At 42.1% G+C, this 14,851-nt stretch overlaps 1 protein-coding gene across 2 annotated transcripts in view; it reads left to right on the forward strand.

Annotated features, from left to right (window-relative positions):
• Nucleotides 1–3,159: 3,159 nt before the first annotated feature.
• The window catches only part of LOC311109329 (phospholipase D1-like), a 32,246-nt gene continuing 20,554 nt past the window's right edge, over nt 3,160–14,851 (forward strand). The window contains exon 1 of one of the 2 annotated variants that reach the window (XM_084152176.1): nt 3,160–3,247. The gene's annotated coding sequence lies outside the window, so the exon portion shown is untranslated. Of the gene's footprint in view, nt 3,248–8,721; nt 8,865–14,851 lie in introns of those variants that run through there. The other variant, XM_084152175.1, reaches the window with a different exon arrangement.

The following is a 14,851-nucleotide window of genomic DNA, read 5'->3' on the forward strand; positions in this document are numbered from 1 at the left end:
GTTAGAGAGGCAGCAGCCACGCGGTGTGGGGCGTTTGTGTAGCCTGTGCAGAGAGGAGAGAACAGGGATAGGCAGAGGCATAGTTGACAGGCTGTAGCAAATGGCTACAATAATGCAGAGGAGATCGGAATGAAATGAACTAAACATCGGGAGAGTAGAGAACAGGGCCTCCCTCACCAAAAACTTATACTTCTAACAACTATAATTGTTTCACTGAACCACCCGACCAAAAACTCTACCAACTTCCACCTTTAGAAATCAGAATTGTTGTGAACCACAGCGGTTCAATGTTTAAAGGAATAGACTCAACCCACTTTATTCAGCTAGCTAACTATGACACCATAGCTAACTAGCATGCTAGCATCCAAAAACACACAGTTTAGCACCAACACTTGCATCCAAAAACACACAGTTTAGCACCAACACTTGGTCACAACAAACCACCAATAGTGTGTTAACACACTAAGCAGATAATTCGTGTCCGTGTCTGTTGGCTAGCTAGCAATGGCCACTGTGTTGACCTTGTTTGAAGAACGGCTAGCTAGCTAGCTTCGTGCTACCCCCGGCACCGGGAGTTTGAGCAACACTTTCAGATTTATGTTTATATGTTTTTATGTTGATGTGCTATTGTTTTTAATTGATTTTATTTTATTTGTATATTTAACCTATTCTTGACTCTGTGGTTCTTGCACTTGTTTGGGGAACAGGATTTCATTATTTTTATCTACATTTCTGCCTGAGAAATGACACCCTGATATAGTTCTGTGATCTGTGATATACTTCTGTGAATCACTGAGGCATTGTGTGTTTGTGTGTTCTTTGTCCTCAGAACTTTCAAATAACTTGAGGTGTTTTATGATTAATAGTGATGTTGTGCTTTTGGACACTGTCCTCATGCTCCAGCTTTATGTTTATATGTTTTTATGTTGATGTGCTATTGTTTTTAATTGATTTTATTTTATTTGTATATTTAACCTATTCTTGACTCTGTGGTTCTTGCACTTGTTTGGGGAACAGGATTTCATTATTTTTATCTACATTTCTGCCTGAGAAATGACACCCTGATATAGTTATGTGATCTGTGAAACAGTTCTGTTAATCACTGAGGCATTGTGTGTTTGTGTGTTCTTTTTCTTTAGAATTTTCAAATAAACTTGACGTGTTTTATGATTAATAGTGATGTTGTGCTTGTACTATTTTGGACACACTGTCCTCAGGCTCCAGCTTTATGTTGTATGTTGATCGTATTAAAACAAAGAAAACAATCTGAAGTTGTTGTTTTTAAGTTATATATACCATGATTTTTCCGGTCCGGCCCACTTGGGAATAGATTTTCCTCCATGTGGCCCCTGAGCTAAAATGAGTTTGACACCCCTGCCCTAGAGCATACAAAAAACTATACATACCTCGGCCTAAACATCAGCGCCACAGGTAACTTCCACAAAGCTGTGAACGATCTGAGAGACAAGGCAAGAAGGGCCTTCTATGCCATCAAAAGGAACATAAAATTTGACATACCAATTAGGATCTGGCTAAAAATACTTGAATCAGTTATAGAACCCATTGCCCTTTATGGTTCTGAGGTCTGGGGTCTTCTCACCAACCAAGAATTCACAAAATGGGACAAACACCAAATTGAGACTCTGCATGCAGAATTCTGCGAAAACATCCTCTGTGTACAACGTAAAACACCAAATAATGCATGCAGAGCAGAATTAGGCCAATAACCGCTAATTATCAAAATCCAGAAAAGAGCCGTTAAATTCTATAACCACTTAAAAGGAAGCGATTCCCAAACCTTCCATAACAAAGCCATCACCTACAGAGAGATGAACTTGGAGAAGAGTCCCCTAAGTAAGCTTGTCCTGGGGCTCTGTTCACAAACACAAACAGACCCCACACAGCCCCAGGACAACAACAACAACAACAACACAATTAGACCCAACCAAATCATGAGAAAACAAAAAGAGAATTACTTGACACACTGGAAAGAACAAACAAAAAAACAGAGCAAACTAGAATGCTATTTGGCCCTAAACAGAGAGTACACAGTGGCAGAATACCTGACCACTGTGACTGACCCAAACTTAAGGAAAGCTTTGACTATGTACAGACTCAGTGAGCATAGCCTTGCTATTGAGAAAGGCCGCCGTAGGCAGACCTGGCTCTCAAGAGAAGACAGGCTATGTGCACACTGCCCACAAAATGAGGTAGAAACTGAGCTGCACTTCCTAACCTCCTGCCAAATGTATGACCATATTAGAGACACATATTTCCCTCAGATTACAGCGAACCACAAAGAATTCGAAAACAAACCCAATTTTGATAAACTCCCTTATCTACTGGGTGAAAAACCACAGTGTGCCATCACAGCTGCAAGATTTGTGACCTGTTGCCACAAGAAAAGGGCAACCAGTGAAGAACAAACACCATTGTAAATACAACCCATATTTATGTTTATTTATTTTCCCATTTGTACTTTAACTATTTGCACATTGTTACAACACTGTATATATACATAATATGACATTTGAAATGTCTTTATTCTTTTGAAACTTCTGAGTGTAATGTTTACTGTTAATATTTATTGTTTATTTCACTTTTGTTTACTATCTACTTCACTTGCTTTGGCAATGTTAACATACGTTTCCCATCCCAATAAAGCCCTTAAATTGAATTGAAATTGAATTGAGATAGATAGATAGATAGATAGATAGATAGATAGATAGATAGATAGATAGATAGATAGATAGATAGATAGATAGATTAAGGCAGTAGGTGGGAGACTCAAGCCGCCTCTGTGTGGAAGGTTAATGGCTGTCATTTATCGGTGATTCTTCAATACAACTGCTTTCTGATTACCAGAGGAGATAGAGAGAGAGAGAGAGAGAGAGAGAGGTTGCCGCAATCAATATTTTATTCACTGCACGTCTGGGCAGCTGAATACACACAACAGTATTGACTCCCTCTCTTTCTCCCTCTCCCCATCTCTCTCTCTCTGACTGGGGACATAAACCTATTGCGATTGACAGGTTGGTTCCATAATCTTTTTCTCTAGCTGAATGAATGTGTGAGAGAGACGGAGAGCGAGAGCGAGCGAGAGAGGGGCGTGGTGTGGAGTGGAGTGGTCAGGCAGATGGTTCCGTCTGGAGCTCGCGCGCACTCGACGTTTACTACTCAAACCGATCACTGGGAACCCAATTAACAGCCTTCAACCGTGTGTAATTACCCGATTCTACTTAATGAGGTAGCTATGTTTTCATTTAAACAACTTTTATGTTTGGGTATTTGCCTATGTTGTGTATATTGTCATAAACTCCGTTTAAATTATTTGCTTGATGACGAAGATTAATGTCTAGAAAAAGTTTTGAGGGAGTCTGTCTCACTCCATGGTTAATTTGTATTCGAAAACAAACAAACTCTTATCCTCCAACCGTAGATAAATATCTGCCTGGTCGACTCCCTAGTCAAATATAATCAATGGGTATGGTTAGGGTTGGTTAGGTTACTTTCTAAATGTAATAATATACAGTTACTACTTACCTGTCCAAAATTGTAATCAGTAACGTAACTTTTGGATTAACCAAACTCGGTAACATCATATGAGTACTTTATGCTACTTTTGGATTACTTTCCCCTTAAAAGGCATTAGACAAAGACAAAAAGGATCCATCATAGCATTTGTCATCATAGTGGTCTCTGACTTGTGGTCAGACTCCCTCAGGTGGAACAAATTTAAACTTGCTCCTTTTTTCAATGCTGAATTTAATGTAATTGAAAAAACAGAAAGGTGTCAATGTATTTTCTTCACAAAATTCTGAATGTAAAAGTAGTCCAAGAAGTAACATCTAGTTTTTCAAAAGTATCTGTAAACCCATTACAATATTTTATGCTGGTAACGTAACTGATTACAGTTAGTGTTTTTGTAATCAAATTACATGTAACTGATTGTCTACGACATGTAATCAATTACCCCCCAACTCTGGGTATGGTGAGTGCAGGGGCGACCGGGATGCTGCAGTACAGTAGCCCACTGCAGATGGCCAGCTGCTTGTGTGTGTGTGTGCGTGCATGCACAGGACAATGCCTTGGCTTGCCTGAGGGTGCAGGGATGGGTTTCCTGCAGTTCAATGACGGAAGTTAAACATGCATTTATTTCCTGACCAAACAAAGGTTTATGGACTCTTAGATGACAATCGGAAACATCTCTGTGAATTAAGACCACATTATCCCACTGAGCTGAAGGCGTAGACCACTGTTCAGCCACTCATCACAGGAGTGAAGTGTAGTTCACCAAATGAACTACCTCTGCTACACTTCGACCCCGTTTGACCTTCCCTTGGATGTGGATTAAGGCAGTCCCCCACACCTCTCTGATTCAGACACATTTCAGTTAAATGCATTCAGTTGTACAACTGACTAGGTATCCCCTTTCCCTTCCTTTCCTTCTCTCCACAGCAACCCCAGCTATAGCATCAACCCAGCAATACATAGGGTCACGGCACCAATGTAGCCAACTGGGTATTGAACCTGGGTTGTCGCCCCTATTTTACCCCACTGATCTAAGGCCAAGTACGCCACTTGAACAAGAATCTGTAGCACACTTAAGGCTTTAGCAGAAGTAGTGTTTAGCCATTACCCCACCACTCTGGGGTGGGAGAGAGGAAGTTACGAGAGAGATAGAGATGGTACTGAAAGAGTATTATTTTAGAAAAGAGAAACCTTGCTCCAATTAAGGCACTAGTGGAGCTCAGAGAGGATCTGAAGAAATATGGCAAATATTGCACTTAGCCAACCAATGGGGGGAGGGAAAGAGAGAGTTCATGAGATAGAAATATGTAATGGGAGAGCTGGGTAGAAAGAGAGAGGGAGGGAGAGTGTGTCTTGTGTTGTTAATGTGTCTCTCTCCTCTCTGGAATGGCATTCTTTATCATTTGTGTGCGTGTAAAGAAAATACCTGCTTTTTCAGCATGGCTGAGTGTTTCCTATATGTCATTTAGGGTAAAGATAATTCACTTGGAACCTTGTACTGTGTGCGTGTTTGGTTGTCTTTCTCTTGTCAGGAAAGACAACTAGGCAAACACTGGATAGGAGTGTTTGCTTGACTTTATGGGTGTGGGCTAAAGACGCACACACACACACATACACACACACACACCTCGTGGCCCAATATTGATTGCAGATACAGTGAGCTCAAGGAGCAGTAGGTGTGGGGGACAGGTCCAACCTTAGAACAACATTATCGGTTATATGTAATGACATGGGCACACACACACACAAACACACACAAACACACACACAGTAAGGAAGTGTGGTGTGTTGGTGTGCACAGTTCACTGTTTGTGTCCAATATTGGAATGTGAGCGAGTTTGTCATGAGATGGGCATCAGGGAACCTAGTCACCCAACAACCATCAGCTGATCCCATTTTAACCCCCACCTGACAGGACTTGAAACGATGGGCTTACCAATCCTCCCAGATATAAATTGGTGGGTAAGGGGCTATAGGGTCTCTTTCACTCTCTTTCCTTCTCTCTTTCCTTCTCTCTCTCTCCACATTGAAAGGGGAAGTGGTGTGTGTCTAGTCTGTGTCATAGAGTTGCAGGAAGTGAAGTGGGGCTTGTGATTCTGCATCACTGTACCATCAGACTGTTTTCCGCTCAGATATTACCTAATCTACCAGTTGCAAAAACATAACAAACCATGTATTTAACACACACACACACCAGCTGAAACTCAACACACACAAACACACACACACGACCCTGTGCAAAGATAGTGTTTGTGTGTGTCGTCCCTCTGTTGCAGGACAGGGGACATTTGTCATGTAGCTCAGTCTACCAGAAGATGGCAGCGGTACCACAGACACACATGTAAACACACTTGTGTAGTAGTGTAGTGTAGTGTGCATTGCAGTGGTTCCAAAATAGTGGGTTGTGGCCAGTTCCTCATGGATTGCTGCCAAACACTGTTAAACATAGTTGTAGTTTGGTGGTAAGTCTTTTTAGGGGCTGCAATGGAAAAACTTTTGAGAACCTACCAAAATTTAAAAAAAGTATATTCTGTATTGTAGCAAACCTATGCTAGGTCTATTATGTTCTTCAGTTAGTTGTGTGTGTGTATCTTACGAGTGTGGGAGGATTTGGAAATAGGCAGATGAATGTGATTCTGTAGTAGGGTGATTACGTGTGATATTAGATAACAAAAAAAGGTGTCAGCACTTAGGAGAACTGAGGGAGGGGAGCGCATCTGATGATTAGCCAGATGCTGGGATATCATAAGAAGAGCTGATATTGCAAGACCTTTAATTATTGTACAGTATGTGTGTCCGCGTGGGTGCATGTGCCCGTGTGTACTGTAGAGACTGATAAGAAACTAGCCTGCTAGCCATGTCTAAACAGATTATTACCAAGCAACTGAACTCAGCTGTTTGAAGTGGCTTCCTCTCTTCTCTCCTCCTCCCCTTCAGCTGACCTGATATGAAAAGACTGTATAGGAGATAGCAGATTTCCATGAGGCACCATCCCACTTATATGGCCTTTTGCTTATGCAGTTCTTTCACATCAGTGCAGATGAAGGATAAAGACTATACTATTGACATGCACTCAGGAGTAATAAATCAATGAGCAACCAGATCAGATGACTAACCTGATCAATGACCAGCAATACTCAACTGGCAGATGGTGACTATATATAATTAGGAATTCAGTCAGGCTTTTAACTTACTGCTGCTGAGAGTTGTAATAGAATGCACAAGGTTACATTTCAACATTTGGTATGGCATGGGCAGTTTTCCTCTTGTTATGTCATTCACTGACAGACCTTGCTTAGAGAGATATTTATAACCTGTCAGAAATTTCCAGTTGATCAACTACTGGCCATGTTAGCTAGATGGGTAAGTTAGGCTAACCAGCTATCTAAATCTTGTAGTTAACATTGCCAGATTAGTCTACCCCCAGGGGGCCCACATTGATTTTGTTAAGTCACTCAGGTATCATAACACACACAAGACAAGGCCCCGGGCAAAATGTGTAGAATTGCTGGGAATGAGCTTTAAAATGGCAAAATCTTCACTCGAGATGGGGGTTTGCTACCACGCCGATAAATGACAATATCCATCCGGACCTTTGCCATCTAGTAAGTATGTGTGACCGGATCTTCTCAAATAGTAGTTGAGTACCCCTGGCTGAGACAAACAGAGATATGATTACATGATTAAACCATCATCATGACAATCAATCAGGATGGGGCAATCAATCAGGATGTGGTTATCACTGGAGGTAATCTATGTATGGGTGTGTGTATGTGTGTGTTTAACCAATGACATGTGGGTGTAAACCAGAATTTTGGGTCCGGACTAGGTCTGGGAATTGCCAGGGACCTCAATATACGATATTATTGCGATACTTAGGTGGCGACACGATATGTATTGCGATTCTCACGATTCTATATGTATTGGGATTCGATATTGTGACTGTATTGCGATTTGATGTTCCAAACATATTGCTCACTGAGTGTACAAAACATTAGGAAAACTCAATATTAGGAAGCTGTTCCTAATGTTTTGTACACTCAGTGTATGTCTGCAGAGAGACGAGAGAGTATAAGAAAACAAGTTTTGATCAGTCAGGGAAATAAAAGTGCTGAAAACATGTTGGCTCACTATTTAAAAAGATGGGAGAACAAGCTATAGTATAGTGTGTGTGTATAAATATAAATATATATATATATATATATATATATATATATACACACACACACACACAGTACCAGTCAAACGTACTGTATATAAATATATCACTGTCAGTGATTTATTTAGAATTCAAGGCACACTTAACCAGCATGGCTACCACAGCATTCTGCAGCGATACGCCATCCCATCTGGTTTGGGCTTAGTAGGACTATCATTTGTTTTTCAACAGGACAATGACCCAACACACCTCTAGGCTGTGTAAGGGCTATTTGACCAAGAAGGAGAGTGGTGGAGTGCTGCATCAGATGACCTGGCCTCCACAATCACCCGACCTCAACCCAATTGAGATGGTTTGGGATGAGTTGGACCGCAGAGTGAAGGAAAAGCAGCCAACAAGTGCTCAGCATATGTGGGAACTCCTTCAAGACTGTTGGAAAAGCATTCCAGGTGAAGTTGGTTGAGAGAATGCCAAGAGTGTGCAAAGCTGTCATCAAGGCAAAGGGTCGCTATTTTGAAGAATCTCAAATCTGAAATATATTTTGATTTGTTTAACACTTTTGGTTACTACATGATTCCATATGTGTTATTTCATAGTTTTGATGTCTTCACTATTATTCTACAATGTGTGTATATATATATATATATATATATATATATATATATATATATATATATATATATATATATATATATATATATATATATGTGTGTTTTTTAATTTTTTAATTTTTACAAATTGATACTTGGAGTCAAATATCGATATATCGTCCGTCCGTCCGTCCCCCCCCCATCACTAGTTCAGACGTCTTTGGAAAGGATGGATTCCATTGTCACTACCACAAAGGCACATGCACATACTTACACATGGGTGGAGTGTAGACAGACGGTTCCCAGGGATGGGAGATCCCAGCCATGAATCTCACCCCCAGCTCTCCATTGGCCGTCTGTCAGTGATTGACATGTCTTTGTCCAATTATCCTACCCTAGTCCCCACCTCGTCCTCCCTCCCTCTGTCATTCTCTCACACTCACTCCAACTCGCAACTAGAGTATAGTTAGATCTGCCGTCTTCCGACAGAAAAAGAGAGAGAAAAAGAGAGAGAGAAAGAGTGTGTGTGAGCGAAAAGGACAAGCTCGGAGATCATGGGGTTCCCACACCCTGAGTGGGTACAGGTCAGTGAAACACTCACTGTGTGTGTCTCACTCTCTGTCTCTTTCTATTAATCTTTCTCTCTCTGTCTTTTCATAGCTCAGGAAAAGGTGTGTTTTGTTGCTGTTGGCATTATTTTATAATTGAAGTTGCTGAGTGTGTGTCTCTTGCATGACTTTGTCTGTGCGTGTTTGTGAGAGAACTCTGCATGCTGCCACCTGGCTGGTGAGAGATCCAGAGTAGTGGTTGGTGGGAAGTCATCGCCTCTGGCCTCCCCAATTAGGGTGAGTGCTGGCTGTACATCTAGTGTTGTCCCTGGGACTAAAGCATGCATCACTATGTCATAAGAAACGGTATCAGTCAACTCCTATTGACCCACAGTAGACTAATAGCCCATATTTCTTGTTTGGAAAGCCTTTTGTCAGAAATTTGAACCGGACATTTGTTTATTTTTTTATCTTTAATTTGCCACCCTCCACACCTTCTTCCTTTCTCAATGGGTACTCTCTGCAGCACCGGTCTAACCGGACCCATTGTTAAATGTCTGTCACCGCAGCTGCACACACCTCACACTTCTCTCTCTCTCTCAATAGAGAAAGAAAGCTGGGCCGTACATCATTAGTTTTTTTTAATGAACAGAGTTGGGGGAATTTCTCCTACTTTCTAAAACATTCTGCAAGTTCATAAAGACACACACAGACATATGTCCAGAGGTGTGTGTGTGTGTGTGTTTAGGCAGTATGGTATTAGCTGTAGGTGGCTTTCCTGCTGCCGTGTCCTTATCTACAGAAAACAACATTTATAGAGCACAGTGTGTGTATGTTTTTAATACCTAAATGAAAGTGTGTATGCGTGTGTGTGTAGGGTAATATAGTACGGTACATGCAGGTAACTGAAGCATGAGTATTTGCATGAAGTGAGAGTTATTTCCATACAGACTGAGGGAGGAAAAGAAAGGAGAATGAGTGAATGGAAGTGTGTGTAGACTCTGTGGCTCCAGGATCCATTTTAGGAAATTAATGTCTTGATGAAGGGGAGACCTTGCTGTGAGGGCCTTGCACACACTCACGCATGTGCACATGCCCACAAACCTACATATGCCCATGCTAACATGCTCATTGATACCCTCCACACACGCATACCAACTGTACAGACATGCATACCAGGTACGCCATATCTACTCACATACACACCTGCAAAAACATACACTACCGGTCAAAAGTTTTAGAACACCTACTCATTCAAGGGTTTTTCTTTATTTTGACTATTTTCTACATTGTAGAATAATAGTGAAGATATCAAAACTATGAAATAACACATATGGAATCATGTAGTAACCAAAAAAGTGTTAAACAAATCAAAATATATTTTATATTCTTCAACTAGCCACCCTTTGCCTTGATGACTGCCTTGTACACTCTTGGCATTCTCTCAACCAGCTTCACCTGGAATGCTTTTCCAACAGTCTTGAAGGAGTTCCCACGTATGCTGAGCACTTGTTGGCTGCTTTTCCTTCACTCTGCGGTCCGACTCATCCCAAACCATCTCAATTGGTTTGAGGTCGGGGGATTGTGGAGGTTAATTTCGTGGTATCCAATTGGTAGTTACAATCTTGTCCCATCGCTGCAACTCCCGTACGGACTCGGGAGAGGCGAAGGTCGAGAGCCGTGCGTCCTCCGAAACACAACCCAGCCAAGCCGCAATGATTCTTTTTCTTTTTTTTTGGGGGGGGGGGGGGGGGGGGGGTAGATCAGCTTTAATATTGCAGATAGATTGTAACTTCCATCAATGTAATTGTCTGCATCACCTCCAATCCCCCATATGTTTTTCTCTCGCATATATATATATATATATATATATATATATATATATATATATATACACACAGTGAGGGGGAAAAAAGTATTTGATCCCCTGCTGATTTTGTACGTTTGCCCACTGACAAAGAAATTATCAGTCTATAATTTTAATGGTAAGTTTATTTGAACAGTGAGAGACAGAATAACAACAAAAAAATGCAGAAAAACGCATGTCAAAAATGTTATAAATTGATTTGCATTTTAATGAGGGAAATAAGTATTTGACCCCTCTGCAAAACATGACTTAGTACTTGGTGGCAAAACCCTTGTTGGCAATCAGAGGTCAGACGTTTCTTGTAGTTTGCCACCAGGTTTGCACACATCTCAGGAGGGATTTTGTCCTACTCCTCTTTGACTTGGAGAAGATCTGCATTAAGGTTTCGAGGCTGACGTTTGGCAACTCGAACCTTCAGCTCCCTCCACAGATTTTCTATGGGATTAAGGTCTGGAGATTGGCTAGGCCACTCCAGGACATTAATGTGCTTCCTCTTGAGCCACTCCTTTCTTGCCTTGGCCGTGTGTTTTGGGTCATTGTCATGCTGGAATACCCATCCACGACCCATTTTCAATGCCCTGGCTGAGGGAAGGAGGTTCTCACCCAAGATTTGACGGTACATGGCCCCGTCCATCGTCCTTTTGATGCGGTGAAGTTGTCCTGTCCCCTTAGCAGAAAAACACCCCCAAAGCATAATGTTTCCACCTCCATGTTTGACGGTGGGGATAGTATCTTGGGGTCATAGGCAGCATTCCTCCTCCTCCAAACACGGCGAGTTGAGTTGATGCCAAAGAGCTCCATTTTGGTCTCATCTGACCACAACACTTTCACCCAGTTCCCCTCTGAATCATTCAGATGTTCATTGGCAAAATTCAGACAGGCATGTATATGTGCTTTCTTGAGCAGGGGGACCTTGCGGGCACTGCAGGATTTCAGTCCTTCACGGCGTAGTGTGTTACCAATTGTTTTCTTGGTGACTATGGTCCCAGCTGCCTTGAGATCATTGACAAGATCATCCCGTGTAGTTCTGGGCTGATTCCTCACCGTTCTCATGATCATTGCAACTCCACAAGGTGAGATCTTTCATGGAGCCCCAGGTCGAGGGAGATTGACAGTTATTTTGTGTTTCTTCCATTTGCGAAGAATCGCACCAACTGTTGTCACCTTCTCACCAAGCTGCTTGGCGATGGTCTTGTAGCCCATTCCAGCCTTGTGTAGGTCTACAATCTTGTCCCTGACATCATTGGAGAGCTCTTTGGTCCTGGCCATGGTGGAGAGTTTGGAATCTGATTGATTGATTGCTTCTGTGGACAGGTGTCTTTTATACAGGTAACAAGCTGAGATTAGGAGCACTCCCTTTAAGAGTGTGCTCCTAATCTCAGCTCGTTACCTGTATAAAAGACACCTGGGAGCCAGAAATCTTTCTGATTGAGAGGGGGTCAAATACTTATTTCCCTCATTAAAATGCAAATCAATTTATAACATTTTTGACATGCGTTTTTCTGGACTTTGTTGTTGTTATTCTGTCTCTCACTGTTCAAATAAACCTACCATTAAAATTATAGACTGATTATTTATTTGTCAGTGGGCAAACGTACAAAATCAGCAGGGGATCAAATACTTTTTTCCCTCACTATATATATATATATATATATATATATATATATATATATATATATATATATATATATATATATATATATATATATATATATATATATATATATATATATATATATATATACACTGCTCAAAAAAATAAAGGGAACACTAAAATAACACATCCTAGATCTGAATGAATGAAATAATCTTATTAAATACTTTTTTCTTTACATAGTTGAATGTGCTGACAACAAAATCACACAAAAATTATCAATGGAAATCAAATGTATCTACCCATGGAGGTCTGGATTTGTACTCCTGAGTGGCGCAGTGGTCTAAGGCACTGCATCGCAGTGCTAACTGTGCCACTAGAGATCCTGGTTCGAATCCAGGCTCTGTCGCAGCCGGCCGCGACCGGGAGACTCATGGGCGGCGCACAATTGGCCCAGCGTCGTCCAGGGTAGGGGAGGGAATGGCCGGCAGGGATGTAGCTCAGTTGATAGAGCATGGCGTTTGCAACGCCAGGGTTGTGGGTTCGATTCCTCTAACTGTAAGTCGCTCTGGATAAGAGCGTCTGCTAAATGACTAAAATGTAAATGAGTCAAAATTAAAGTGGAACACCACACTACAGGCTGATCCAACTTTGATTTAATGTCCTTAAAACAAGTCAGGGGTCTGAGGAGCTCATCTCGGTACCTAATGGCAGTCAGGCTACCTCTGGCGAGCACATGGAGGGCTGTGCGGCCCCCCAAAGAAATGCCACCCCACACCATGACTGACCCACCGCCAAACCGGTCATGCTGGAGGATGTTGCAGGCAGCAGAACGTTCTCCACGGCGTCTCCAGACTCTGTCACGTCTGTCACATGTGCTCAGTGTGAACCTGCTTTCATCTGTGAAGAGCACAGGGCGCCAGTGGCGAATTTGCCAATCTTGGTGTTCTCTGGCAAATGCCAAACGTCCTGCACGGTGTTGGGCTGTAAGCACAACCCCCACCTGTGGAAGTCGGGTCCTCATACCACCCTCATGGAGTCTGTTTCTGACCGTTTGAGCAGACACATGCACATTTGTGGCCTGCTGGAGGTCATTTTGCAGGGCTCTGGCAGTGCTCCTCCTGCTCCTCCTTGCACAAAGGTGGAGGTAGCAGTCCTGCTGCTGGGTTGTTGCCCTCCTACGGCCTCCTCCACGTCTCCTGATGTACTGGCCTGTCTCCTGGTAGTGCCTCCATGCTCTGGACACTATGCTGACAGACACAGCAAACCTTCTTGCCACAGCTCGGATTGATGTGCCATCCTGGATGAGCTGCACTACCTGAGCCACTTGTGTGGGTTGTAGACTCCGTCTCATGCTACCACTAGAGTGAAAGCACCGCCAGCATTCAAAAGTGACCAAAACATCAGCCAGGAAGCATAAGAACTGAGAAGTGGTCTGTGGTCACCACCTGCAAAACCAGTCCTTTATTGGGGGTGTCTTGCTAATTGCCTATAATTTCCACCTGTTGTCTATTCCATTTTCACAACAGCATGTGAAATTTATTGTCAATCAGTGGACAGTTTGATTTCACAGAAGTGCGATTGACTTGGAGTTACATTGTGTTGTTTAAGTGTTCCCTTTATTTTTTTGAGCAGTGTATATACATACATATACACATGATTACCTCCAACAAATTGAAAACTAGAATGCCAAAAGTCTGCAAGGCTGTAATTGCTGCAAATTGAGGATTCTTTGACAAAAGCAAAGTTTGAAGGACACAATTATTATTTATATTAAAAATCATTATTTCTAACCTTGTCAATGACTACATTACCTATGCATTTTTCATTATTTCCTATTCAAACTCATTTCATGTATGTTTTCATGGAAAACAAGGACATTTCTAAGTGACCCCACACGTTTGAACAGTAGTGTGTATATATATCATCTAGGTATTATGTGCAGATCTTTACACTCTGGTATTATTATATTATAGGTCTCCCACGCTAGCTCAGTGACCCCCCCCCCCCGACCCTGACCACAGTGTTACTAAACACAACCAGATTCAGGGGTTAACGGTCAGTGTCTCCTATTCTTCTCCTGTTTTTCTCCTTCATGTTCCCCCCTGTTTTCTCCCAGCAAAGAAACCTCTACCAATGTTGTTGTTGTGGTGGAGCTGCTTCCAATTATTCTATTCTCTCTTTTCAGTGAGTCAGTACATTTTTCCAGTACACTCCCAGAACATGATCTTATTGAAAGAGAGGGGGAGAGTTAAGAAAGCGAGAGGGAGAGTTAAGAAAGCTAGAGGAAGAGTTAAGAAAGATAAGCGAGTTGAGATGCGGGAAAGGGAAAGAAGAGTATGAGAGGAAGACAGGGAAGAGGGAGAGAAAGAGAGGCAGAAGGTGTGTTCTGTCAGAGAGGTGGGTAAGGGGAGTGGTCTGATTTTTGGAAGAAAGCTTTCCAGAAAAAGTGAGTGTTTCAGCTCAGCTGATGACATCACAGAGCACGTGCGCACATCTGTTACCACGGTGACACCCCATTCCCAAAACAGGGAGAAAGCCAGGAAACTGGTACGCACCCAC

This window comes from Coregonus lavaretus (assembly GCF_964263955.1).
Source record: "Coregonus lavaretus genome assembly, chromosome: 34".
NCBI lineage: Eukaryota > Metazoa > Chordata > Actinopteri > Salmoniformes > Salmonidae > Coregonus > Coregonus lavaretus.